At 51.3% G+C, this 26,071-nt stretch overlaps 1 long non-coding RNA gene across 1 annotated transcript; it reads right to left on the reverse strand.

Moving 5' to 3' along the window:
• Positions 1-4,503: 4,503 nt before the first annotated feature.
• LOC109284450 (uncharacterized) lies at positions 4,504-25,707 on the reverse strand. The gene is made up of 5 exons (XR_009455433.1): positions 25,652-25,707; positions 23,347-24,099; positions 21,849-22,076; positions 17,206-20,007; positions 4,504-6,985 (listed from the first exon to the last, which is right to left on the reverse strand). It is a non-coding gene; the product is annotated as an uncharacterized LOC109284450 (long non-coding RNA).
• Positions 25,708-26,071: the final 364 nt, after the last annotated feature.

Genomic DNA, 26,071 nt, shown 5'->3' on the forward strand with positions numbered 1-26,071 from the left:
TTCAGACTCTACAGGCGGTATAGTACGGGGAGGAAAGGCAGGGGTGTGGCACTCTACGTCAAAGAGCAGTGCATGTCCTCAACTAACAGGATGGGGTCAGAGGAGGGGCAGACTGAAGAGCTCTGGGTCAGGTTACAGGGGGGTCATGGGGAAAGGGACTTAATGGTGGGGGTCTACTACAGACCTCCCAACCAAGGGGAAGAGCTAGACTGCGAATTCTCAGGTCAGCTTGCAGAGGCAGTTAAGGCAAGGAATGTAGTCATCATGGGTGATCTAAACTACCTGGACTTCTGCTGCAAGGAGCAGTCAGCCAGGTCTGACCTCTCACGTAGGTTTCTTTCTGAGATACAGGACCTCCACCTAACCCAGGAGGTGCACAGCCCCACCAGGGGGAATGCCCTGCTGGACCTGGTCCTGGCCACAGGTGACAACCTGGTGAGGGGACTCCAGGTTCTTGACCACCTGGGCGACAGCGATCATCACTTGCTGGAATTCACCATCCAGCGCAGGGTGTCAAGGGCCTGCAGCAAGGCAGTAGCCCTTGACTTCAAGAGGGCCAACTTCAATGAGTTGATGAGATTGGTAGGAGGGGCACTGGGGCCCTGGAGGGTAGGGGAACTGGGTGTCCAAGACGAGTGGTCGTTCCTTAAGGAGATGATCCTCCAAGCCCAGGGGGTGACAGTCCCAATGAGAATCAAAGGGGGCAAGAGTGTTCAAAAGGCCCCCTGGCTCACCAAAGGCATTCAGGAACACCTGAAAGCCAAAAAGGAGGCATGTACCCAGTCAAAGGGAGGGGCTATCACCAAGAGGAGCACACCTCCATCGCTTGGGTTTGTAGGGGGGCTGTTAGGAAAGCTAAGGCAGATATGGAACTAGGGCTTGCTTCGAGGATCGAGGACAACAAAAATTCCTTTTTTAAATACATGGGGAGTATAACGAAGGCACTGGGTAATGTGGGGCCCCTGGAGGATTTGCTTGGTAATCTGGTGGTTACACCAAAGGAAAAGGCAGACCTTTTTAACAGATTCTTTGCCTCCATTTTTTTGTGCAGGGACTGGGATATCTCCCCCACTGGGATTCAGGATGGACCCAGGAGAGACTCTGCCAGGCCTAGGGTCAGGGAGGACCAAGTTAGGGAACTTCTGGAGAGGCTGGATGTGTTCAAATCAGCAGGTCCAGATGCTCTCCACCCCAGGGTGCTGAGGGAATTGGCAGGGGTTATCACGAGGCCCCTGGCACGGCTTTACAAGCACTCGTGGTGCTCTGGTGTGGTGCCAGAAGACTGAAAGAAGGCCAATGTGGTCCCCATTATCAAAAAAGGGAGAAGGGAGGACCCAGGCAACTATAAGCCAATTAGTCTTACTTTGATTCTGGGGAAGCTCTTTGAGAAGATTATCCAGGAGCACATCTGTGAAGGACCAGCAGGGGGGATGATACTCAGGGGCAACCAGCATGGCTTCATTAGGGGCAGGTCCTGTCAGACCAACCTGATTGTCTTCTACCATCAGGTCACAAGATCCTTGGACGCAGGTGTTGCGGTGGACATAGTCTTTCTGGACTTCAGGAAGGCCTTTGACACTGTCGACCACCCCATTCTCATTAAAAAGCTAGACGAATATGGCATTGATGCCTACACAGTCAAATGGATCGCAAATTGTCTGAGGGGCCGCACCCAGAGAGTGGTGGTGGATGGGTCATATTTGACCTGAAGGGATGTGGGCAGTGGAGTCCCCCAGGGCTCGGTCCTCAGGCCCACACTGTTCAATTTCTTTATTAGCGACTTGGACAAGGGGATAAAAAGCACCCTGTTCAAATTCACTGATGACACCAACATTTGGGGTGAGGTAGGCATGCTAGAAGGGAGGGACAGGATACAACTGGCCCTGGACAGGTTACAGGGGTGGGCGAATGAGAATAGGGTGAGATTCAATACTGACAAGTGCAGGGTACTGCACTTGGGCAGGAAAAACCAGCAGCATACCTACAGGCTGGGGAACTCCCTTCTCAAAAGCACAGTGACAGAAAGGGATCTTGGAGTTATTATCGATTCCAAAATGAACATGGGCCGACAGTGTGGGGACGCAGTCAGGAAGGCTAAGCGCACCTTGTCATGCATCCACAGGTACATCTCGAGCAGGTCCAAGGAGGTGATCCTCCCCCTCTGTGCGACACTGGTCAGGCCACAGCTGGAGTACTGCGTCCAGTTCTGGGTGCTGCGCTTCAGGAGGGATGTGGCCAGCATCAAGAGGGTCCAGAGGAGGGTCACTCACATGGTCTGGGGGCAGCAGGGCAGGCCCTACGAGGAGAGGCTACGGGACCTGAACCTGTTCAGCCTCCACAAGAGAAGGCTGAGAGGGGACCTAGTGGCCATCTATAAACTCACCAGAAGGGACCAGCGGGGAGTGGGAGAAACCCTGTTCCCCCAAGCACCTCCCGGAATAACGCCCGTAAGTTGGTAGAGAGTAGGTTCAGGCTGGACATCAGGAAGCACTGATGGACAGGAAGCACTGATCAGGAAGCATCAGGCTGGACACAGTCAGGGCGGCTAGGATCTGGAACCAACTTCTAAGGGAAGTGATGCTGGCTCCTGTCTTGTGGGTTTTTAAGAGGAGGCTTGCTAATTACCTAGCTGGGGTCATATGAGCCCAGTATTCACTCCTGCCCAGGGCAGGGGTCGGACTTGATGATCTGCTTAGGTCCCTTCCGACCCTATAACTATGAAACTATGAATCTACAGTGCTGAGAACTAGCATTGACATTAGCAGGAGCTGCTAATGTGCAGCAGAATTAATCATACAATCAGAGAATATTTGAGTTAGAAGGGACCTGAGGAGGACACATGTAATCCACCCCCCAGCTCAAAGCAAGACCATCCCCAACTATATCAACCCCACCAAGGCTTTCTGTAGTGAGGTCTTAAAAACCTCCAAGGATGGAGATACCACAGCCTCTCTGGGGAGCCTGTTCCAGTGCTTCACTATGCTTCTTATGAGAAAAATCTCCCTGAAATTGAATCTCAACTTCCATATCTGCAACTTGCTACTTGTTCTGACCTCTGGCACCACTGAGAACAGTTGAGCTCCGTCCTCTTTGGCACCACCCTCCAGGTAGTTGAAGGATGCTATTAAATCCCTGCTATTAAATACTATTAAATGGCAGGAGAAAGGCTAGCTTCATTAGGGGAACCTTTAAAAAGAGCAGGGGGTCAGTAACACCTGAGGAATGAAGAGATTAGCAGGAATTGGGTTCAGTGATAAGGAGCCATGAATTCAAGTGACTCATTGCTGTCTGGATAGAACTGCTGCTGCTGCTGCTGCTGATGATGCCCCTGTTAAGCAGCTGACTTTGAATTTTGGGTGGAGCAGGAATCAAAGTGGGGTGTGACTGAAAAGGTGCACCCCCATTTCCCCCCTGCCCACAGATCCCCTGCACACCCCAGCCCTGGCAGTGACCCTCACTCCCAACCCACAGGCCCCTGCCACTACCAGCCCTGATGTGCCCCTCACTTACAACCCGCAGCCCCCTGTACCCCCAGTCTTGCCAATGACCCTCACTCCAGACCCACAGCCCATCCATTCCTCAAAGTATTTATTACACATAACATAAGAATAAATCTTTTGGCAATTCTAGATCTCAAGCTCAGAAGGGGAAAATAATAAGCCCTGGTACTAATTTTGGGTGGGGACAGAATTTGTGGTAGTTTCAAGTGTTTTCATTTGAAAACAGGTTCTTTTTTAAGAGGAAAATTTTGGCTTAGCTTCCAAAGCTGGGAGAAAGGGAAACAGATCATCTTTATAATATTTCTCTTCCTTACTTCCTGGCTCAGAATAAGGGAACAGGCACTGCCATCCAAAGGTTTACAACAAATAAGGGAAAGGACTGTTTATGTTGTGTATCATTCACTGGTGGAACTCATTACCATGGGATGTTATAGAGGCAGAAAGCAGAGCCAGGTTCAGTAAGGGACTAAAAAAATTCATGGAGGATGGCTTGATTAATAACTATTAAACACAACTCTCCAACATGTTCCTTTGGCATTTCTAAACTAATGATGGTCAATACGAAGCAAGGTCTAACAAGAGATAAATCACCCTAGATAGACACTATTCATAGCTCTCCATCTAAAGCATCAGTTCTTGCTATGGCTGGGGTCAGGATACTGGACTACGTGGACCATTGATCTAATTTAGCAGGTGCATCTACACATGTGATTTACTGTGGCGTAAACTAATTAGCTCCACAGTAAATCATCATAGTCTACACATGCACCAGTATTAGGGCACAGTAAACTAAGTAACTCTTCTGTAGAATAATACTGGTGGGTATAGTGCCATCTCATGGTGAAGTACTTTACTATACTGAAATGTGCACTTAGATGCTGACCAACAGCCCAGGGCCAATGACCCACAGCTAACCCATGACCCAACACATTGCACCTGGTCAGCCCAGTCAGCCGAGGACCTGCTCTGCCCCAGTGGAAGATACTGGTGTTCCAGGCTTCGGTTCATATTGCTCCAAAGTTTATTGCATCGCATCAGTTGCACATGTAGATGCACACAGAAGGCACTATTTCTTATGGCTCTTTTGCTCCTCTTGCTAGTTTTGATGATCCAAACATTTAAAAAATGTAAATAGATAGATAAATATATTTTTGAAAATGACTACTGTGTCTGGCTGATGAATCCCGGACCTTATTTAAGGATGGCCAAAAGCACCCTCTGCAACTTTGACTGATGAAATCATTGTCAGGTTTCTCACGTAAAATAAACAAAAGTGAAATCACAAGGTAATGTTAGTGGTTCAAGACACATGGCTGAAAATCCTTTTGGCAGACATGATTTTGTGAATTGTTCCCAACTGGCAAGAGGTTCAGTTACATTCTTCCCGCCAGAACTGAGTCAATTACTGACAAGGCCCACCCTCCCATGCCTTCTCAAGACCATCTCCTGAACATCTCCATTGCCTTCAACATCAGCCAATGACACTTCAGATGCCTTAGAGAACTCACTACTTCCTGAGGTCCATCAGCATTGGAAGAGCTTGGCTGGCATTGACCTTTAGCCAGTTTCCTGTTCTCCCTTCCTCTGCTGGATGGAGCATCCTTGTAACCCCAGCGCTTCTCTGAGTGTTCAGGTAGCTGAGAACCAAACTAAATTGTGTCTCAACTGTACCTTTGAGACAGTAAACACTCCGCCCGTAAACAACTCATGAAATGCATATCTACTGTTTCCCCACCCATCTCAGGAGCATCTAGAGTTAATCTGCAGCAAAAAGCTGCTGCCAATTTGAGAGTGGTGGTAAGAGTTTCTCCTCGACTCTGCTCCTTCCCGCTTACTGTCCCAGAAAGAAGCATGGACAGAGCACAGTGTCTTCATGCTTCTATTTCAAGGAAAAAGAAAGCAGTGTGCCTGTTCAAAGCAAGTGTCCCAGTGCTGGAGGACTGTGATTTGGGGAAAAATATGCACATCGGGCGTCAATAAGACTATGTTGAATCAGGTACAAGTGTGCCAACCTAAAGTGGGTATATTCAATCCCCAGCCCGCTGCTCAGGACGAGCTCATGGTGCCTTGTCATCTGGCCTATTTGGCTCCCCAAACTTATAATAATTTGGTAGTGGGGGAGCTGTTTCATCACCCCTCCCCCTCGCTGCCAAATCTCTGGACCCATGCAGAGCCCTGGGCCCTGTACACTAGATCCAGCCCCCAATCCTAGGGTGAGGGCTGGAACCTAGGGTGAGGGCACTGGACCCCTAGGACCCCAACCTCGTGCATGGAGGGTAGGAGGTGGTGTTTAAGACCCCTGAAGCATGGGGGCATGATGGGGTGGTGTCAGGACCCTAAAATTAAACCCTAATGCATGGGGGGTGGCTCCAGGGGCCAATTCCAGCACATGGGGGTCAGGAGAGGATGGCTCCTGTCTCCTGGGACCCAATTCTGGCACACAGGGGACACAGACATGACCCAAGACCCCATAGAGACCTTGCACTGTTCCTCTGCCCAGCAGAGCCAAAAGGTTGAGCATCACTGACCTAAACCTGGGTATCTTCCCAGCTGCACATATACCCCTCAAAGCCATTGCTAGGCAGGTGTATCCTAGCACATAAATGAAAGCATTGACTCCACACATAGCAAGTCATAACAGTGGTTACAATGAAGCTACCATATTTACTAGCATACTCCCCCTCCCCCCCCAAATAAGGCTATGCCCCTTGTTTTTAGGAAGGTTCAGTGATACAAAAAAGATTTCCCTTTAATCTGTTTGGAATAGGCTTCCATATAGGACATGGACACACCAATTTTTGACTGCCAGTTCTCAAAAAGGGGGAGCATGGGATGTGAATAATTGACTTCAGACTTCTATAGTGACTACAAATGTATGCAAACTATGTCATCTCTAACACTGTTTCTTGCAGGGTTAAAGTTACTGCAAATGAGTTGATGAAAGGGTGAAGTTCTGATGTGGTGTCCATTGACTGGTATTTCACTGAGGTTGGCCTAGGAAGCAGCCACCAATTGGCTGCGTGGGGATGCCTTGTGGGCATGGGGCCGGGTGAGGTACCTGGCAATGGAGGCCCACCACCCTTTGACCTTGACATCACAGCAGGCACCTTGGCCATCGTGCCACACAGTGATCTGATTTTCACCATTGCCAGAGAGGAAGTGGAGCTCCTTGCCGTCACACCGCAGCACCAGAAAAGCATTGTCCTGTACGCACACAGGCTCGCTACCGAGTTCCATCATGGCCCGGTTGAAGCAGGAGCGGAGGTGGGGAGTCTTGGAGTCGAGAGGCTGAAGGCGGTTCCGGGTGTGCAGGAGATGGGCGACGCTCAAGGGCTGGACATCGTGGCTGTCCCCTTGAGGCTGTCTCCGGAGATGGGCATGCATTGTCCGTGACATTTCTTCCGGCGTTGGCATGGCTTCCTGGGAAGATCTCAGGCTGGGGGCCGCTTGTGTATGCCCCATTTCACCCTTCATTTTCCCTGCACCTGGAATCCAAACAAAGATCTTTACACCTCAGCCAGGCAGTGCAAGAAACAGAGACTCTGCGACCAGCTGTTATCAGGGAGGATGTTCCTATTGCCACCCGGGGCAGGTTTGCAGCCTTAAGGTAGGGGTTGGCTCCATCTTGCTCTATTTTAGTCTACAGGTCCTCAAGCTATCTAGCCCTATGACCCGGATCAGGTGCATGGGGTTGAACTGAAATCCTGATCCAAATAGGACTGGTGTATGGGTTCAGTCCCTGGGTGTGGTTTATCAGACCAGTCTGGCCTCAGACACCAGATCCAGCCACAGACCAGCCCCATAGGCTGGCTCAACCCTGTGCACTAGATGCAGCCATGAAGCAAACCCCCCATGGCCCATGTGCAAGTTCCCCATGGCAATTATTGCTTCCACCTCTCCCCCACCACCAATTTTCTAGACCTGTGGCCCAGCTGACATGACTCCAGGGGCTGCATCTGAGCCATGGAATAAAAACCACTGCTACAGTCTGTTGCCTTCACATCCCTCTCTTCCATAGATGTGAAGAAGCAAGATCTCTTAAAGACAAGTCTGTCCAGATCCATGCCTGCCCCATGGTCTGTGTGGACTCTCGAGGCCCTTGTCCTCCACACCCTCTAACCAACCACTGGGCTACTCAGACTCCCTGAATGCCTGTGAGCTTCATCACTAGTCCTCCCCACCCCACCCGAGGCAGAAAGCAGAAGCTGGAGGATGAAAGAGGATCCTGAAGACTCCCGTAGTAGGCCTGTGCAACACAACTAGTATTTACTTTGGATTCGGATTCAGCCGATTCGGGGGACAGCAATTCAATTTGGTGATTCGAATCACTGTCCTGATTTGATTCGGTCGAATCTGGTTCAGAGATTTGGCAGCAGCTGAATCTCCGAATCAGCCAGGCCAGGCCTGGCCCATCCCCCGCCCCTCTTCCAGCCTGGCAATGGCCGCCCTGCCCACACCAGCTCCCAGCACTTGGGGGGAAAAAAGCCTCAGTTCACCAGGTGCTGACAGGTGGGGAACAATCCCTGCTGCCCCACGCTGCATGGGGGGCTCTGCACAAGCCCCCAACCCCTCCCTCCCGCTCCCCCAGCCCCATCACGGGTGCCCCGCATGGGCCAGCTCCAGCCCTTCAAGAAAATAAACCCTGAAGAAACCCCAGGACTCACCACTGCTGCCAGTGGGGGGCAATCCCCACTTCCCTGCACCATGTGGGGGCGCTCTGCACAAGCGCCCGAATCTCTGAGGCTGCACCAGGAGTGGTGAATCCCAGGACTTTTCTCTGATTTTTTTTTCTGTAAAGGGCCAAAGCCCCGGCAGGCAGGACATCTGTGGCGGGGCTGGGGGAGCAGGGGAGGGTCGAGGGGCCTTGTTCAGAGCCCCCCCATGCAGGCTGGGGCAGTGGAGGGCAGTGGGGATTGCCCCCCACCCGGCAGCATCCAGTGAGCACTGGGACTCAAATCTAAGAGATCCTGTGACCCCCACAACACCCTGCAACTGCAGTTCATGTCAGAAACTGGTTTCTCCCATCCCACCCCACAAGTCAGACTGGCAGCCTCAGACATGGGGGGTTGTCTTCTTCTGAACTGTGGACCAAGATCATCTTCCAGGGAGTGTATATCCGTGAATTGCTTCTTAGGCAGTTCATTGCCAGGATCCCTGCTCTTGCCGTCTTTTCCCTCTGGGGGGGCAATGCTATTTTTGGTGTCAAGTGGATCCTGGCTGCATGTCAGGGTTTGAAGTAATGATTTTGGGGGGGATCCACAGGTCAGTGGTGGCCAGAGACTGAGTTCACTCAAGCCTAGTTCTGGCTTCATCTTCATCTGAGTTCGCCAGCCATTGGGTGCTATGGCTGGCTGGAGCCCCTGCTTTCATGTGGCCCCCACAGCCCAGGAGGTGAAAGACACTGCAGTCTGGCCTTCCCTCTCAAGCTGGCGCTGAATTCAACAGCAGCAGAAAGCAGAGGATGTGTGGCAGTGATGCTCAACCCCTGGGGTCTATACCCACATGAAATCAGGGGCTATGGTCACACCCTACCCTGACAGCCTACATCCAAAGAGGGAAGTGACTACACCCCCTGGATTGCCCCTCTCCGGCCCCATATCCCTACAAATTAACCCCCAGCTCCTAATCTGCACATACAATTCTCTCTGTCCCTATTGAGTGAATTATTTTGGCCAAAACCTTATTCATTGGAGAAAGCTGTTGGGGACTCCAAAATAACATCTGGTCCTTTAGGGAATAGTTTCTGCCAGGGCAGGGCAACATCTCATAGAGAAAGGATATGGGCAAGTGAAAGAAAAGGCTTTATTTTGACACTTCTAATCAAAATGTCATTGGAAATGGACCGTCTTGCTCTGGAGGTTTCTCAAATAGGGTGAAAACCATGGGCCCAGGAACAGTCGATCTCTGCATGGCATTTTAAAAACCCCACCAGAAGACAAGAAAATGAGACAAAAAGACCATGAACAAATCAGTTATCTCAGACCAAATATTTTCTTTGCCCTGAGTTGAATTTTTCTACATGGGGTTGAGAAAACACAATTGTTTTCACTTTTGGAGGTAGCTGAAACCTGTATTCTCTACCCGAAATAGAGTATAAAAACCCCATGACTCATCGAGTGCTATTTCCCCTATTGATCGCATCAGTGAAGTTCCACCAACATCCCCGTCTGTGACTTCATGTTTTTAACCCTGCTGTCCCCAGCGACATTGACGTGTCTCTCCATCTCTGACATGGCAAAGTCAGAATGCTTCTTTCTGATGGTTTTAATTGAGGAACCCTGAAGCAAAATGATCAAGGGAGCTGGAGGGGTTGCTATCCCAGGACAGGCTAGAAGGGCTAGGACTCTTCAGTTGGGAAAGGAGAAGGTGAAGGAGGGACAGGATGGAGATCTATTCAATGGTCTAGTGAACAAGTGAGCAGGGAACTGTTGCTCACCCAGCCCCAGAATGCTAGAATGAGAGGGCACCCTCTGAAAGTCGTACATGGTGGGCTTCAAACTAAGAAGAGGAAGTGTTTGTTTTTCTTATACTACACATCCTTAACGTGTGGGATTCATTGCCACAGGGGGCTGTGGAGGCAGAAAGCAGAGCCAGGATCAAAACAGGACTGGATAAATTCATGGATGAGAGATGAATTAACGGCTGTTGGACAGAACAGTGGGAGCAGTTTCCTCTGGCATCTCTAAATCACCAATGCTGGATGCTAGGGAGGGTACTGAACAGGATATGATAGATCACTCTGGAAATATCCAGTTCAGTGCTCTTTCTCTATATAGCATCCACTTCTCTTCATTGGAGACAGGATTCTGGGCCAGATGGACCATTGGTCTAACCCAGTAGGCTGTTTCTTACAATCCCAACCTTGTCTTGGAAACCATCTCTTTCAGCTTCAACTTTCTCAAATAGGATTAAAACTGTGAGCAAGGAAACAATGGGTCTTGGGTTTGAGTTTCAAACAAAGCACTCCAAAAAAACAGCAAAGCAAGGTCAAAGGCCAGGAACAAAGCTATTTCATTGCTTCAGGCAAAATATTTGATTCTTTCTTTTCTGCATGGGACAGAGAAAATGTAATGATTATCATTTTTGAAGAAGTGGTTGGGCTCAGAAAATGCAATCATTTTAGCTTTGCATTTAGCTTTGCATTAGCTTTGCAAAAGAAGTCGAAACTGCTATTTTCTACCTAAAATGGAGTTGTGTTCCTGAAGCTACTTCCCTTATCACAAGGCTCCTCAGCACATACCACCAATGTCTTCCCCTTTTTATTCCTTCAGTCTCCAAGCACATCTGTCTGACCATCCATCTAGTCCCACATGCCATTCTCTCTGTTTTTAGTAGGCTGAATGACCTCCTAACACCTCTATGCTCCTATTGCTTCTTCTTAAGTTTTGAAGAGGAGACAGCCATCACCCCTTCTGTACCATGGTCTATGCTTAAGAGGTACCCAGGACCTTCAAAACGTATGCCTAGGTAGGAGTGGAGGCTGCCCACACCTCCCATCCCCAGCTTTCAACCATTGAGACAGAATCCAAAGGCCAGATATTCAGTGGCCCAATGGCTGTAGCTATACGCACTTCTGGGAATCAAACCCAGGTCTCCTGCCTGGCAGAGAAACAGGCTACCACTGATCTGCAACAGCAGGTCAGCCTTAAAATACCATAGTATAAAATAACAAGATTTCAAACAATGTTTCCATGTAGCAACAGGAAGAGCTGGAAGCCCAAACTCCTGGGTTCAAATAGCAGTCCTAGGAGAAGAGGGGGGTCCGGTGGGTTGAAGCAGGGGTTCTGGGTTCTGTCTGTTTCTTTCAGCTTCAAAGTTTTCCAAATGGGGTTAAAACCAAGAGCCAGGAGCCAATGGGACTCAGGTTTGAGTTTCAAACAAAATCCTCTGACAAACCAACAAAGTGAGGTAGGTCAAAGGCTAGGGGAAAAAAGCTAGTACGTTGCTTCAGACAAAAAATTGGCTTTGCCCTGAGCTTATTCCTTTCTGAATGGGACTGAGAAATTGCAATTGTTTTAGCTTTGGACGAAGCTGAAACTGTTATTTTCTCTAGAAAATGGAGCCACGTTACTGAAGCAAAAAATAAAATAAAATAAAATAAAGCCCATTACTCACCCAGTGCTACTTCCTCTATCACAAGGCTCCCCAGCACATACTTCCAACATCTGCATATTTTTAATCCTTCAGTCCCTATTGCTCCTATTGCAGTCTTAAAGAATAGACAACTAACAGTTGTCAATCCACCTGGATCACGGTGTATGCTTGAGCAGTACCCAGGACTTTCTACACATACGCTTAGGTAGGAGTATAGAGGAGTGGAGGCTGCCCAGACAGTCCATCCCCTCTTCAGACCATTGTGGCAGAATCTGAAAGCCCGACCACGTCTAGGCATTCAGTGTCCCAATGGCTGCAGTTATATGAACATCCCAGAATCAAACCCAGGTTTCCTGCATGGCAGAGAAGGAATCTATTGCTGAATGACAGCAGCAGGTCGATCTCAAACCACATGGTATAAAAAAACCTACATTTCAAACCTGGTTTTCTGGTAGCAACCAGGGGCAGCTGGAAGTCCGAACTTGTGGGTTCAAATACCAGTTCTGGGAGAAAAATGGGGTGTGGTGGATTAGAGCAGGGGTGCTGGGAACAAGGACTCCTGGGTTCTGCCCCAGCTCTGGGAGGAGATTGGGGCCTGGTGGTCCTGAACAGGAGGGGAAGAGAGGCAAGATGCCTGGGCTTGATCCCCGTTGTGGGGAAATGGCAGCTTGTAGACGAGGGCTATGTGGGCTGGGAGCCAGGAGGGCTCTGTTCTATTTCACTTGTAGGAAGGGAGTGAGGTCTGAGGACTCAGACAGGGGGGTCTCAGAGTTGCTGGCCACTGCTGGGAGGGGAGGGGAGGGGAGTCCTCTGAGTCTGCAGGCCAATGTAGAGGCAGAACTCCTGGGCTCTCTCCCAGGTCCGAGACAAGAGTGGGGTGTAATGCTTTTTGGGTGGGGCAGAAGGCTGAGCGCCAGGTCTCCTGGGTCCTTCCCCAGCTCCACTAGAAGGGAAGGGTTCCCGAGTGCTGGGAGGTCAATAGTTAAAGGACCCAGGAGTTTAGGGGATAATGGGGAGGGAGGGAGGGAGGGGCCTTGTCTGGGTTGCCAGGTGGAAGATGGACAGAACAGGAGGAGGGAAGGGACAATGGTCTCACTTACAGGGTCTTGTAGCTGGACCTGGCCCCACAAAGCGCCGTCAGCAGTGTCCTGCTAACAAAGGCAGTCTCCCTTCTCCTCAGCCTCAGCAGGGTCTGCCCCCAGCCTTACATGACTTCCTACATCACCAAGTTTGATGATTTGCACTTTACAAAGTTGCAGTTTCATATGTTATTTCCTGACAGGGGAGGGGAAGGAACCCAGCAGGCTAACAGATAAGGCCCTAGGGAACCAGGCAGCTGGGACTTAGGGACTCAGTGAAAAGGGGTTGGTGTGGGGTTCTTGAAGGGGGCAAGGGGTGCTCCTGAGAGAGGGAATAGGGGTGTTCCTATTCGGTGGGGGGGTTTTGAGGGAGAGATGATAACCACTCAGGTCCAGCTATCCCATGTTGCACCCCATATCACCACACAGTGCGGGCCTACATGGTCCCTGTTACAGTGATGGGAAGCAGGCAATGGTGGTTGGGTCCCGTCATGGCGTTGGAGAAGGGAAGGTGATTTGTTCCTGTCCTGGTGTCCAGGGGTAGGGGGATCCGTGGGCCAGTTCCTGTCATGGTGATCATGGGGGATTTGTTCCCTGTCTGGGTGTTGGGGGTGAGGGAGGTTGTGTTCTGTACTGGTGTTGGAGCAGGACATTTCTTGTGACGGGGTAGGGATGCGGGTTAAGGAGGTCTGGGGAGATGGTTCCAGTCATGGTGCAGTGTGTGTGTGTGTGTGTGTGTGTGTGTGTTTTAGGAGCAGGTCCCATTCTGGTTACAAGGGGTTGTAGGGATTTAATTGGGGGAAACAGTCCCTGTGGTGGTGTTGGTAGGGGCAGTTGTGTTCTGGGTTGGTTCCTATCATGGTGCTGGAGTTAGACAGTACTTTTCATGGTGGCAGTGGACAATAAGCTGAATAGGAGCCAACAGTATAAAAGGGAAAGGAGAGCATCAGCCTGGGAATACTGGGGCAGGAGCTGCGGCTGCCAGGCTAGGAGGAACAGGGACAGGAGCAGTGGCTGGCATTTTGCAGGGGCATTGGGCTGGAAATAACAAAGAGCAATGGTCTCAGGTTGCAGCAAGCTTAGATATTAGGGGAAACTTTCTCGTGAGGAGGGTGGTGAAGCCCTGGAACAGGCTCCCCAGAGAGGTGGGGGACTCTCCATCCTCAGAGGTCTTTTAAGACCCAGCTAGACAAAGCCTTGGCTGGGATGGTGTCGTTGGGGTGGTCCTTCTTGGACCAGGGGGCTGGACTAGATGTGACCTCCTGAGGTCCCTTCCTACCCTCATTGTCTGTATCTGGGAGTTAGGGACGCGGGAAATCTTCTCACAGTGTTGGCAGCAGGGTGGTGGGGGAAGTGTGTCTTGTTAGGGGGCCCCAGGAAGACATTTCCTGTCACAATGGTTAGAGAGAGGAGAGGCTCATTTCCTGTCATAGTGTTGAGAAACGCGCGGCAGTTCCTGTCCCGGTGACGGGTGGTTGGAAGGGCTTTGCGGGGCAAGACTGTTCCTGCCGTGGCGATGGCCGAGGGTGGTTAAGGAGTGAGGGGGCGGCTCCTTTTATGGCGCAGGTTGTGGAGGAAGGGAACAGTTGGGGGCAGGTGGTCCCTTGGGACCGGGACGCATCCCGCGAGGGAGGGGAGGGGCTGTAGGAGTCGCAATGACTCGCGTCTGCTGTGAGTGACACGGAGGTGGGACAGACCGACGCTAACAGATGAGGAAGCCCTGACAGCCATTTTAGCAGGGAGGAAAGCACAAAATGGCGCCGGGCTACCCGCAAGAGAAACGGAGGGGGTGGGGGGGGCTGCAGTGGCAGCTCTGTGGCCTCGAGCCCTGACAGGCTCGCTCCCTACCCAGCCTGGGACAAAACCCAAGTGGATTCAGTGGCTTCCCATTGCTTGCTTGATTTGGTCAGAGCCAGGCTGTCAGCATAGCCATACTTCTCGGCCTGGGTGTCAGGCAGGTCGACAAGGGACAAGTTGAAAAGCAATGGAGAAAGTATCGAGCCCAGCGGCAGGACACACATGGCCTCGCACCACTCCTGGGGCAGCTGTGGGGTGCAAAGCCTGGCACATAGCAGCAGCCACCTCTGTCCTGCACACAGATTGGGGGGGGGCACATGTCCCCAGGCCTCCACCTGGATGCATGCAGCAGCAGAAGCCCCCCCCCCCCCCCCATGCCTAGACAGGTCACCTGGTCTCCGGTTATCCCACCACCCTGTTCAGCCAGGGCCTCATTCCCCCCAGCCTCTGCCCCTGCCTCTGCCCCACTCCCTCCCTCAACACAGGGGTCTCTGCCCCTTCCCTTCCCTACTGACGGACCTGCTGGGTAGAGGGTGGTGGTGGCACACAGTAGATCCTGGGTTGCATTTTAATTCAAAAACTGGTCTAGTGCTTAAAAAGTTGGAGCCCACTGCTCTATAGCATCCACTTCTTTGTATTGGAGACAGGATTCTGGGCCGGATGGATCATTGGTCTGACCCATATGGTGTTTCTCGTGATCCCAACCTTGTGTTGGAAACAACCTCTTTCAGCTTCAAGGATTCCCAAATGGGATAAAAACTATAAGCCAGGAACCAATGGGTCTCAGGTTTGAGTATCAAACAAAGCCCTCCAAAAAGCCAACAAAGCAAGGTCAAAGAGCAGAACAAAGCTACCACACTGTTTCGGACAAACTATTTGCTCATTCTTTTCCGTGAAAATGCAGTGATTACCATTTTGGAAGAAGCAGTATGGCTCAGAAAACGCAATCCTTTTAGCTTTGGAAGGAATCAAAACTGCTATATTCTACCCAAAATGGAGCTGCATTACTGAAGCGAAAGAAAAAAAAAGCCCATTACTCACTCAGTGCTACTTCCTCTATCATAAGGCTCCGCAGGACACACTTCAGTGCTTGGCTACTTATAATCCTTCAGTCCCCAAGTACATCTATCTGTCTGTCTGTCCACCTAGAGCCACACACAATTCTCCCTGTTTTCAGTAGGCTTCGTGACCTACTAATACCTTTAAGCTCCTATTGCTCCTTTTTAAGTCTTAAAGAGTAGACAACCATCAACCTTTCTGGATTATGATGTATGCTTAAGAGGCACCCAGGACCCTCAACACACAAGCCTAGGTAGGAGAATGGAGGAATGGAGGCTGCCCAGACCTTCCATCACTGTCTCTTTAGATCATTAAGACAAAATCCAAATGCCAGACATTCAGTGCCTCAATGGCTGTAGCTATATAGAGGCCCAGGAATCAAACCCAGGTCTCCCACCTGGCAGCAAAGGAGGCTCCCCCTGAACCACAAGAGCAGGTCAGGCTTAAAATACCCTGATCTAAAATAACAGCATTTCAAACTACATTTCCTGGCGGCAACCAGGGGGAGCCGGAAACTCAAACTCCTGGGTTCAAATACCAGTTCTAGGAGAAGAGTGGTGTCTGGTGGGTTAGAGCAGGGGTTCTGGCCACCTCTTTAAGCTTCAAGGTTTTCCAAATGGGGTTAAAGCTGTGAGCCAGGAACCAATGGGACTTTGCTTTGAGTTTCAAACAAAACCCTCCAAAAAACAAAAAAGCAAGGTCAAAGACTAGAAACCAAACTACTACATTGCTTCAGACAAAATATTTTGTGCAAAGTATGGCATACCAAATTATTATTGGGGAATTTAAGTTTTTTTAATTGCACCAAATTTTTTTCCCATAGTTTTGAGAGGAAAAGAGGACAAGAGAGACAAAAAAAGAGCACGTGCGCGCGTGAGAGAGAGTGTTGGGGTACCTGCATACCCCCTGCCTGTATCTGGTGTACCCCCAGGGGTACGCATACCACAGGTTGAGAAACTATGGGTTAGAGAAGGGGTGCTGGGAGTGAGAAGTCCTGGCTTCTGCCCCAGCTCTGGGTGGGGAGCAGGAACTGGGAGGTCAGAACAACAGGGCAGTGGCTGGGACTCCTGGGTTCTGCCCCAGCTCTGGGAGGAGATTGGGGCCTGGTGGTTCTGAACAGGAAGGGAAGAGAGGCAAGATGCCTAGGTTCAATCCCCGTTGTGGGGGAAAGGCAGCTGGTAGAGCAGGGCCATGTGGGCTGGGTGCTAGGAGGACTATGTTCTATTTCACTTGCAGGAAGGAAATGAGGCCTGGTGATTCAGAGCAGCGGGGTCTGGGTGTTGGGGTGCTTGGGTTCTTGCCCAGCTCTGAGAGGTGGACCCTGTGGGTCAGAGCATGGGGAGGTACATGCAGGACTCATGGGGTTCTCTCCCACTGCTGAGACAAGAGTGGGGTGTAATGCTTTTTGGGTGGGGCAGAAGCCTGAGAGCCAGGACTGGGTCCTTCCCCAGCTCCAGGGGTTTCAGGGTGCTGGGAGGTCAATGGTTTTCATAGATTCATAGATGTTAGGGTCGGAAGGGACCTCAATAGATCATCGAGTCCGACCCCCAGGAGTGGTGGATGAAGGAGTTTAGGGGATAATGGGTAGGGAGGGAAGGGTCCTGTCTGGGTTGTGGGGTGAAAGATGGACAGGACAGGAGGAAGAAAGGGGAGGGAAGAGAGGGAGTCTTACTTACAGGGTTTTGTAGTTGAACCTGGCCCCACAGAGACCTGTCAGCAGTGTCCCACTAAGGAGCGAGCGCTTTCACCTCGTCAGTGTCCTGATGCTGTACAACTTTGTCATCAAGTTCGTTGTCACACGCCCAACGAATGATCTTACACATCATTAGTTCCAGAAACATGGGAGGATGTGGTCAGGAAGGGGGAGGGGAACACACCCAACAGGCTTGTTGATGAAAGTATAGGGGACCAGGCAGCTGGGACTTAGAGACTCAGTGAGAAGCAGGTGGTGTGTGTTTCCTGAAAGGGGTGGAAGATGGTTAGTAGGGTCCTGAGAGAAGGACTAGGGGTGTTTCTATTGGGTGGGTTTTCTGAGGGGGAGATCAGGCTGGGTATAATAGGGTAGGAGCTGTGGCTGGCCCCGGGCAGGGCAAAGATGGGTATAACAGGGATAGGAGCTGCAGCTGCTTCTGGAAGGGCGAGTTGGGCTGTATGTAATGGGGAGAGGAGCTGCTGCTGATTCTTGGGGGGGAGAGGTCAGACTGGATATAACAGGAACAGGAGCTGCAGCTGCCTCTGAGGTTGTTACACTGTGTATAAGGAGAACAGGAATTACAGCTGGCTCTGCGGGGAATCGGAGTGGAAAAAATAGAGGATGGAGCTATGGCTGACTCTGGGTGGGGGTTTAACAGGGACAGGATGTGCAGCCAGCTTTCTGGGGGGCATTGGGCTGGGCACAAGGAGGCGCAATGGGCTCAAGGTGCAGCAAGGGAATCTGAGGTTAGAGATCAGGGGAAACTTTCTCGTGAGGAGGGTGGTGAAGCCCTGGAACAGGCTCCCCAGAGAGGTGGGGGACTCTCCATCCTCAGAGGTCTTTTAAGACCCAGCTAGACAAAGCCTTGGCTGGGATGGTGTCGTTGGGGTGGTCCTTCTTGGACCAGGGGGCTGGACTAGATGTGACCTCCTGAGGTCCCTTCCTACCCTCATTGTCTGTATCTGGGAGTTAGGGACGCGGGAAATCTTCTCACAGTGTTGGCAGCAGGGTGGTGGGGGAAGTGTGTCTTGTTAGGGGGCCCCAGGAAGACATTTCCTGTCACAATGGTTAGAGAGAGGAGAGGCTCATTTCCTGTCATAGTGTTGAGAAACGCGCGGCAGTTCCTGTCCCGGTGACGGGTGGTTGGAAGGGCTTTGCGGGGCAAGACTGTTCCTGCCGTGGCGATGGCCGAGGGTGGTTAAGGAGTGAGGGGGCGGCTCCTTTTATGGCGCAGGTTGTGGAGGAAGGGAACAGTTGGGGGCAGGTGGTCCCTTGGGACCCGGACGCATCCCGCGAGGGAGGGGAGGGGCTGTAGGAGTCGCAATGACTCGCGTCTGCTGTGAGTGACACGGAGGTGGGACAGACCGACGCTAACAGATGAGGAAGCCCTGACAGCCATTTTAGCAGGGAGGAAAGCACAAAATGGCGCCGGGCTACCCGCAAGAGAAACGGAGGGGGTGGGGGGGGCTGCAGTGGCAGCTCTGTGGCCTCGAGCCCTGACAGGCTCGCTCCCTACCCAGCCTGGGACAAAACCCAAGTGGATTCAGTGGCTTCCCATTGCTTGCTTGATTTGGTCAGAGCCAGGCTGTCAGCATAGCCATACTTCTCGGCCTGGGTGTCAGGCAGGTCGACAAGGGACAAGTTGAAAAGCAATGGAGAAAGTATCGAGCCTTGCGGGACACCGTTCTTCAGTCTCCTGGGGTGTCTTTCCCGGCCATCGATGGTCTTGAGAGTGAAACTGCGGTGCTGGAGCGCGAGCAGACAGAGCCGGCGGTCGTTGTGAGCAGCGGCGCTCTACCTTTTTGGCCGATGGGCTGCCCAGGCAGTGTCTGGTTCCTCCGCAGGGCAGAGCTGCCCGGTGCACCCGATCCAGTGCCCAGAGTGGGTGCAGCTGGACCCCATACGGCCGCAAGGAAGAGGGTGGAGGGGCAGCCTGGCCAGCTCCATTTGTGCAGAGGAAGGGGCATGGCCCAAACCTACAGGAGGAATCCCGTGATGGAGGGGACAGGCTGTAGGAGTTGCAGTGACTCATGCCTGCTGTGAGTGACATGGAGGCAGGACAGAACGACACTAAGAGATGAGGAAGCCCTGACACCTCCCACTTCTCCAGTGGGCACCATTTTAGCAGGGAGGAAACCACAAAATGGTGCCGGGCTACCAGCAACAGAAACGGGGGGGGGGTGACAATAGCAGCTCTGAGAACTTAACCCCTGACAGGACACCGCTTTCGGCCACACGCCACAGTCACTCCACCTCTGCCAGGGAGAGCAGTGGGGAAAGAGCCCAGGTGTCCTGGCTCCCAGCCACAGCCCCTGATATAACACATTGCCCCTTACTTCCTAACCAGCCTGGGATAAAACCCAGGTGTCCTGGCTCCCAGCTCCCCCTGCCTCATGCTACCCCCGCAACAATCCATTATGGTCCCAATCTTGGGCTTTGAGGCCTAGGGCCTGGGTCGCAGCTTGTCTCTGGATGTCAGGTGGGGGAATGCCTGAGAGGACTGGCAAGCGTTTGGTTGGGGTTGGCATAACGCACCCAGTACAAATCCTTGTGACGCTGTTAAGGCTGGAAGCAGCTAACTTAGTGTGTGTGCTCGGGCCCCATAGCGGTGCGCAGTACTCAGCAGGAGCATACGCAAGTGTCGGAGTGGAGGTGCAAAACGTTTGGAAGCCGGCATCCCAGGTGGCGCCATCGAGGTGACGGATAAGATCTCCTCTGATGTTAACCTTACCCTGGACCCCTTCCAGATGCTGGTGGGAGATAACAGTCTGGTCCAACTTGACTCCTAAATAAGTAACGGTATCACAATGTTCAAGTGTCAGGTGGCTAATTTTGACTTTTAATTCTTTCTTTGCTTGGTTGTTATTTAGGTGGATGGCTGTTGCCAACTTAAGCAAGGCTTATCTGGAGACACCTTTTATGACACTAGTCGGCAAAGGTGTCCATGTCTGATGTCAAAGGGAGTTCAGTGGCTTTCCATTGCTTGCTTGATTTGGGTCTCTAAAATATATGAAAGGGATGCAAACAAACTTTAAAAATGAATACTCCTTTAAAGAAGAAAAATGTGGGAAACTGTGTCTTTTCCCTTGCAGGCTGGCAGAGTTTGAGGCCAATTGATATGATGATTGATTGACTGGGTAAACCAAATATGGAGAATAGAGAGATTTTAATTAAGGTGGGACCCCAATAATTACATCTCTGCCAGATAAGGAAAGGGTGGCTGGATAACTTAAGGTGTTGCTATTGAAGGTTGTCAAATGTATAACAAAGGTGGGGTGTCCAGCAAGCCTTATATATACGTTCTGAGGAACAGTGTACAAATGATTGAAAAATTAGTACAACTATTAGCAAAGTTATACACAGATAATAAGATTCATATACAAATATATACAAGCACAGATCTTTTCCAGAGAGTTTCATAGATTGCAAGGCTGGAAGGGACCTCATAAGATCACTAGGTCCAGCGCCCGGCACCTGGCAGGAAAGATAACTGGGGGTCATGTGACCCCAGCAAGCTGACTTTCTAGTCTCCTCTTGAAGATTTCCAGGGTGGGCAATTGCACCACCTCTTTACAGAGCTTATTCCACAGTCTGGACACCCTGACTGTGAAGAAGTTTTTCCTAATGCTGAACCTCAATCGATCTTCCAGTTTGTGGCCATTACTCCTGGTTCTCCCCTCGGGTGCCCTGGTGAACAGTTGCTCACCGAGCCCTTGATGTAATCCTCTAGTGTAGCAGTAAGCTGCTACCAGATCCCTTCTCAGCCTTCTTTTCCTCAGGCTCAAGAGTCCCAGATCCCTTGGCCTTTCCTCGAATGGCTTGCCTTTTAAGACTTTGATCAGGTGGCTCTTCTTTGGACTCTCTCAAGCTTGTCCATGTCCTTGCTAAAATGTAGTGCCCAGAACTGGATACAGTACTCCAGCTGCGGTATCACCAGTGCTGAATAGAGCAGAAGAATCAGCTCCTTGGCTATGCTGGAGATGCACCAGTGGATGCACATCAGAGTATTATTTGCCCTACTGGCTACAAAATTACGTTGAAAGCACTTTGCAGAACAAGGGACATGTGAGCTCTCTCTCTCTTGGTCTCACAGGGTGCATCTACACATTTATTAATGTGCAGTAGTTACTACACATTTAATTTAGTACTTGCTTAATGAAGTACTAATTAAATACACGGTAACTAGAGTTACTGCACAGTAGTGCTAGCAAATGCCTTTTTAATGATGCTATTGCGCAGTAGCCTAATAATATTGTGCAATAGCAAATTAGCACTGTTTGTGCTGTGATGCACTACTTGCACAGTGTTATTAGGCCACTACGCATTAAGCATCTTGTGTAGATGCACCTGCAGAGTAGCAACTGACTGGTTGCTTAACAGTGTCTCGGTACCACTCACCGCTCATAGACCCACTCACTCTCAGGCAGCTTCCTTTCTCCTTAACACTCTTTGCACTGAATCACTCCCAAGCTCACTAACTCACTTCACTCTACAATACCACACTCTTAACTCACCTCCCAACATAACCACACAGAGACCCCTCAGTCTACTGCTCCCAGGACTTCTCCCACAGCTAGCAACACCCAAGTTGGACCCACTCTTACGTGAGGGAAAGTGATACTTTACCCAATTCCTTGGCACTCCTCTGTCTCAGGTAAGTGTGTTCTTCAGTTACTCCAGCCTAGTTCAGGATTTAGGGGCAGATGTCCACAATAACCAATGATGATGGACCAATTGAAGATGAAGAGTTGAATGCCCATGACAAACAAGCCTCAGTCACAGAGACCGCTCTCCTGGGCTGCTCCCTTCACACGGACTACAACGACGGAGACTCCTCTCTCTGCACACAACTCCCTGATGGTGAAAAGCCCCAAAGTCTCGTCAGTCAGGCATTTTAAAGGGATAGATCTCACCATCTGAAATGACCAATCATCTTCCAAACATAGCCATTACGTCTGTGGGAAGCTTCAGGTGGTGATTCAATTTGGAGGAGATTCAGCCCAATTCAGTGGCTAAATCTCTGAATCCAAACTGAATCAGGGGACCAATTATAGGTCTGAACTGATTCAAAGCTCTCCAAATCTTTGGAAAAGATTCAGAGAGCTTTGATGATTCAGGCAGTCCCCGGTGGCTGCAGCAGGGAGCTGCAGCTGGACTCTGAGCAGTAAGTAGGCAGGGAAGAGAGGAGCTGGGGGAGGGGACCATGGGTGGCCCCCTGCCAGGCCCCACCCCCTGCCCACTCCCCCAGCCTCCCCATGGCTGCCCTGCCCACCCCAGCTCCCAGCCCTTTAAAGAAAAGCCCAGGTGTCCACTAGGTGCTGCTGGGCGGGGGGTGATCCTTGCTGCCCCCACTGCCCTGCACTGTGTTGGGGGCTCTGCACAAGCCCCCAGATACCCTGCACTCCCCCAACCCCCTGTGGCTGCACTGCCCACTACAGCTCCGACCTTTTAAGAAAAAAAAGAGAAAAGCCCCAGGACTCACCGCTCCTGCAGTGGCCTCAAGGCTTTGGGGGGCTTATGGAAGAGCCCCCCATGCAGTGGGGGGCAGTGGGGATAGCCCCCCCGGAGGCAGGAATGGTGAGTGTGGGGGTTTTCTCGGTTTTTCTTCTTAAAGGGCCAGAGCCGCAGCAGGTGGGGCAGCCATGGGAGGCCTGGGGGAGTGCAGAGCCCCCCGTGCAGTGTGGGGCAGTGGGAGGGCCATAGGGTTCACCCCCCACCCAGCAGTCTTGTCCACCCAGTTGAGTGAGTTTGGGGGTGGGGGGGGGGGGAGCATTCAAAGTGCTGGGAGCTGGGTCGGGTAGGACAGCCATTGCCAATCTGGGACAGCAGGCAGGGGTTGGGCCTGGCTAATTTGGCGATTTGGCTGAATCAATTCGGGACAGTGATTCGACTCACCAAATTGAATCACTGTGTCCCCCGAATCTGCAGAATCCGAATCTGAAGCAAATACTAGCCACTTTGCACAGGCCCACTACCCATCAATCATTCCTTCTGATACAAAATTGACACTCATACTTATGCCCACCAACCAAAATCTCAAGTACCTCAAAAGTCATGCCACCACTATCTGTCAATCATCCCAAACATTGCCACCACTTCTGGGACACCAACCATACATACTTACTCATGAAAATTAGGGCATTACCCCATAAAGGTGAGGAGTGTATGATCTTCTAGAACCTTCTCCATTCTGTACAAGTGCACATACTCAACTTCACTCAACAGAAATAACCAACTCGACATCAGAGCGGAGTACACAGATAATACGCCGGAACTTCATCCCAACAAAGGAAGCAGGTTGTAAATTAGTTTATATTGTTTATTGAAAAGATGAGATTGCTCTTTCTTGCAATCTGGAAATGACAGGTGACTCCTGCATCACATGGGTAAGGGTTGGTGACCCCTCTGGGGGCGTTGGAACCATAGCCGTAAGATGTTCATAATCACAGCTAATATTTGTGATGGAGCCTGGGAAAACTTTTGAGCAAGCCAGCTTCTCCATCCCACCACTTTGATGGTGTGGCAGATCATGTCATCATCACCACAATACACGACAATCTCATTTTCTCGAGTCCCAGACACAAACTGCTTTTCAGAGACCATGCCATAGTCAAGCACCAGAGTGGTATTGTCCTGTATTCTGTTGGACTGGACATTCAGGAGCTGTATGGCATGATTGAAACACTGCCGAGTTGCATTGTCCAGCTCTCCATTGGCCGCCAGTCGGTTACGTTCATTCAGGAGGCTTTGGACAGACAATGGCAATTCTGAAGACACTCTGTGACAAGGAATAGCTGGCAGGTGGTCCTCATCACCCATGTTTGGTGAGCGAGAAGATTCTGTTGACTGCAGCGTTTGCTCCGAGTGATGTGAGAACCTAAAAAGGATGGAAGAGGAAGACTGTGAATACTCTTAAGGATGGAGGGAGGCATGTACATAGGAAGGGGGCTGATGAGGGGGTGTTTGAATGTGGAGAGAGAGGGAGAGGCTTAAGTGGAGCGTTGACTGTAATTAAGGGAGGATGTATGGCGAAGAGAAGATTGTGCAGATGGATAGCATGTGTGGGGAGGGAAACATGATAGTTTGGACTGATGGATGGATGGATGTGGGGGTGAGGGGATGACTGAAGAGACCAGCATGTCGGGAGAGAGGAATGGTGGAGCTGGGACTCAATAGAAGGGACACAATAGCATATGTCTGAGGATGTGAGGCTTGGGATGGAGGGTTGGTGTGTTGGAGGGAAGGTGAGTTGGAGAAACCTGTGCCAGGGTATGCATGTGGTACTTGACGGTGGACAGGCAGAGAAGAGATCATAGGACTGAAAGGAAGAGTGGGCACGGACTGCAGGAGGGGGTGGAAGGAAGAATGTAGCCTTGAGTATGAATGCAGAGAAGGGCCAGATGGGGGAGAGGAGTGCATGGGCATGGATGGGTGGAGGCTCAATACCCCCTCAGCATAGCTCCCACCTGGAAGTGCCTGCCCTGTATAGCCCTATCCAACCTAAGGATAAGTCTGGACCTGGACCGATAAGTCCTATCGGTTCAACCTAAGGATAAGTCTCCACCACCTCTGGCCCTATAAACACTGTCCCTAACCCCAGCCCTGTATGGGCCCCAGCCATGGAAAAAGAGAGACCTGGGGGTGTAAAGCAGGGGCCTGTGAGTTGGGAGTGAACGGAACCCATGGGTGGGAGGGGGTAAGTGGCCAAGGGTCTGGATTAAGGGTCACTGGCAGGGCTGGATGGGGCAGGAGACTGGTTTTGAGTGAGGGGCACCAGCATGGGGCTGTGGGTCACAATTGAGGGGCACAAGCAGGGTGGATGTGCCAGGGTTGCAGGTTGGGAATGAGGGCCACCAGCAGGGCTGGGGGGAGTGCCCAGATCTGGTGCAGTGGGGGCTGCTGGTTGGAACTGAACAGCTGCAGCAGCCACAGTCCCACAGATGCGGGCGGCTGCAGCTCTTCAATGTTCAATGAAGGCGCTGAGTCATTTCCAGTTCGCAAATCCTCCTGAGGCAGCTGCTACATCACTCCCCGCAATGGGGCTGGGGGGAAGGTGCCGGACGGGGAGTGAGGAGAATTAACTTGAGGGGGCTCCTTGAGTCTTCCTTGGGCACCAACCACCAAGGCATGGTGTCCTGCCCACTTCCTATGGGGCCACAAATACTGCAGGGTGGGAGCCCAGGGGTCCATAGGAAGTGACTCATTCTGCCCCAGCTACCATGTCCCCTTCTAGGAATGGGAAACTAGGAACCATTGGCTTTGTACCATGGCGGCCAAGGGAGCTGCGGGCACACAAATGGAGAGGGTGGCTCAAGGGGTCATGGGTGGGAGGACTGGAGGTATCCATGAGCTACTGGGAGCCCCCTGGCCACCTTACTTGGAGTCAGATGCCCGAATCCCTCCTATTCACCCCTTGCCGCACAACTCACCGAGAGCGTCCAGCATATGTCAGCTCCACGGAACACTGCAACAGCTTTTGGTATCGCACAGACGTGAAGTTCTTCCTCTTTCCCCCTGGGTGGGGCCTAACACGTATTATCATCCAATCTCAGTGCCTCATTCTCCTGGACACACACCCACACACACACAAACACACACCCATAGAAAGTTGGTTGTAAAAAGACATCACGGGTTGAAGCCAGGCTGTGAGCGGATCTAGGCTGCTGGCAAGTGGTGCGCAGGGAAAACAGTGTGCTACCCCCTCAAATAAAACACAACACACATTTTTTTCTCCAGTCCAAAAAAAAATGAAAACATTTCCTGAGATGCAAGAGGCCTGGAGCTGTGTTATTCAGCTTCAAACAGAAGAAAAGACAGAAGAGGACTTTATTGGAAGGTGCATTAATTTT

The sequence above is a fragment of the Alligator mississippiensis genome, chromosome 11 (assembly GCF_030867095.1).
Source record: "Alligator mississippiensis isolate rAllMis1 chromosome 11, rAllMis1, whole genome shotgun sequence".
Lineage (NCBI taxonomy): Eukaryota > Metazoa > Chordata > Crocodylia > Alligatoridae > Alligator > Alligator mississippiensis.